General features: G+C 35.6%; 1 protein-coding gene across 1 annotated transcript in view; it reads left to right on the top strand.

Annotated features, from left to right (window-relative positions):
- LOC119421573 (butyrophilin subfamily 3 member A3) overlaps window positions 1-3,102 on the top strand; it is a 60,328-nt gene that overhangs the window by 50,209 nt on the left and 7,017 nt on the right. The window lies entirely within an intron of this gene.

The following is a 3,102-nucleotide window of genomic DNA, read 5'->3' as shown; positions in this document are numbered from 1 at the left end:
GTGTAAACACAGAAAGGTACCATGCCAGAGGGGAGCCTCTTTGAACCTATGAGCTGGGGAGTCCCAGTAAAAGGTAATCGTCTTCAGGCAATCCTGGTTTTGGTGCAGGATGCCTGGTCAGAGCGAGACGATCTAAGCCTGTCTGACGAGGCAGGGATTCGTCTCCCCTGACAGCTGAGCTCTGCTTCTTTCGAGCATGCTTCTTTCGAGCATTCATCCTTGGACCAACAATTAACCTTGGGTTTGACATGCCTCTTTAGGACCCTGATCTCAGAGTCTTTGATTTTCAGATCTTTCTTCAATGTAGAATTTTCTTTTAGCAGCTCAGGGCATTTGAGAAAGGCGTCATAGTGCGGAGTTAAATCAAGAGTCTCGACAGTATCCTGCAAGCGCACTTGCTTCGATATTTGACACACTCTTTTCTTTAGGTTCAGGATGTCATGATCTTTACGTGTGTTTTCCTTTTTGAGCAATTGATATGGCCGTTGGCCAGCTTGAATTGTTGCTAACTGGTCTTGGCATTTTTTCTGTAATTTTATGTTTGTATCTTTCACATTTCTAAAAGCCTGGACTTTCTGCTGTATCCTATCATCTTTACATTTTAGTGTTTGCTTGTAAATGTGAGTAGCTTTATCAAGTTTTTCTTGGTAAAACTCCTCAGATTTGTCTAGTTTAAACTGTATATCTTTACGTTGAGCTTCTGAGCAGGTTAGTTTTACACAAACTAAATTGTATTCACGGATTAGTTCATTATGTTCCTTCCTCAAATTCTTTAGTTGTTCAGTCAATTCTTTAATTTTGTTCTTTTGATTCTGAGTTTCTTTTAAAAGATCCTTGTTTCTCAGTTCTGCATTGTTGGCTCGGTTAAATAAAGCATTTTGATGATTTCTCCTCATATAATTGTCGAAATCCTCTTCTGCTTTTACCCTCGCTGTTTTTTCCTCATGTAGCAGTTTTTGCAGCCTCTCAATTCTTTTGTTCAGTTTCAACTGCTTTTTCTCAGCGTCACTGACAACTTCGTTTACGCAGTTCTGTTGTTTCGTTTCTGCCATCTGACTTTGCTGCCGGAGTGACTCTTTGTATTTATTGCTCTGGCTAGCTAGTGTTTGTTCTAAATTGGATTTAGAACGTTTCAGATCAGCATTTGACGACTGGAGTTCTTTGTTTGTTTGCTGACACTCTGTTAGTTTAATGTTCAGCTCTTCGATTTGTTTTTTCAGATCACTATTTGTACCGTTTGCACGTTTCAATCGTTCGTTTGTTTTGTCTTTTAAGCACATTGTGTTCTGCATTAAGTTATTCAACTCCTGAATCGTTTGCATAGCATTTTCCAAATCTTGTTTCAAGAGCTGGTTTTCAAGTTCTTGTTCAGGATCATGTTTGCACGATTTTGAAACATTTTTCAGCAACTGTTTCGTTGCATTGTTCCGATCGTTGCGGACGGGCCGACTCGCATTCAAAGTGCTGGCCAGTGGCTTCTTTTTTTCCATTGTATTAGGCACAAGTTTAGGCATTTTTAACTCGAACTAATCCAATTCAATTCAAAAAAGAATTTTTTTTGAAAATTAAGGAAAGTAAACGCAGTTTATTGTTGAATGATTCTCACAAAACACGTTTGCAGCAATCAGCTACTGTGGCAAATTCACGTTCACAGGGTATATTTATAACCTTTGATAGCAGTGGTTTGAAAGAAGTCCTTTGATGCATCACGATGCCAACATCAAAGAAAATGTCATTATGATGTCACCATGATGTCACCATGATGTCACGATGATGTCAAGCACATCACATCATCATGACATCATCAGCTGACATCAGCTGACCTGTTTGACATTTAAAAACAACACAGAAATGTGTTTGTTTACATTCAATTAGAATGTTGATGCTTTTTGAATTCAGAAGTCAAAATATTCTAAGTTGAACAAAACTAAATTAAATTTGAATGTAAACATTTTGCACTTTTAGTTTGCATGTTTAAAGTGTAGCTGTGACTGTAATTTTATTTTATTTTATTTTTTTAATAAACTTTATTTCAACCAGACATTACAAAAATCTTCCAATCCAAAGAAGCATCAAAACACAATTAAAAAAAAGATACATAACTATCACAGACCCTATCAAACTAGACCTTTACAGTTCTTAAATAAATATAAATGCAACTATATCAACACATATACAAAAATAACTTCAAGTTTAAATAGCAGAGGATCTGAAACAATAAAGAAATACAATACAAAGAGAAAAGGAATAATAAACAACAAAGGGATCTGCTTATAGGATAAAATTAAATTTCTGCATAAGAGTTTTTGTTCTTAGAAGTTTTTTATTGTTAAAATTAAGCTTTTCAATAGAGGCAATATATATTTTTAGGTCAGTTTCTTTAAAATTATTAAATGAGGGTATTTTTTCATTCCACTTCATTTTGTGTATGTAATATTTGGCTATGATTATGATTAGATTTATTATGAATAGTTTGTCTGAAGAAAAGAATGAATTATTAAAGATGAGCCATATTTGCATTTTTGATAACACGATGTACTTAAAAAATTTTTCAGTAAGCAGTTTTTGTATTTCTGACCAGAACATTGTATTGTGAAAACAATCTACAAATAGATGTTCGATACTTTCATCTTCAGTCTGGCAAAAAGAGCAGCTTTTGCTGACATTTGGGTAGAAATGGCCAATGTAGTCTTTAACTGGATAATATTTATGTAAAATTTTAAATATAAATTCTTTTAATTCTATTAGATAAAATATATTTATAGGACAATAAGAAGATTTCACTCTGATGATCTCAAGGCCCGAGATGGAGTATAAGGATGAAAAAGGTCGGAGAGGCATGAGGGTGCAAGGCCATTAACACACTTAAATGTCAGCAGAAGAATCTTAAAATCAACTCTGACACGCACAGGAAGCCAGTGAAGAGAGGACAGAACTGGAGTAATGTGCTCAAACCTGCGAGTTCCTGTTAGTAGCCGAGCTGCAGCATTTTGGACAAGCTGGAGACGTGAGCGAGAGACCTGACTGACTCCAGCATAAAGCGAGTTACAGTAGTCCAGTCGGTTTGTAATAAATGCATGGACTAATTTTTCAAGGTCGGAT

This window comes from Nematolebias whitei, chromosome 15 (assembly GCF_014905685.2).
Source record: "Nematolebias whitei isolate Nwh7 chromosome 15, NemWhi1, whole genome shotgun sequence".
Classification (NCBI taxonomy): Eukaryota; Metazoa; Chordata; class Actinopteri; order Cyprinodontiformes; family Rivulidae; genus Nematolebias; species Nematolebias whitei.
This window is presented reverse-complemented; position numbering and strand designations above follow the sequence as displayed.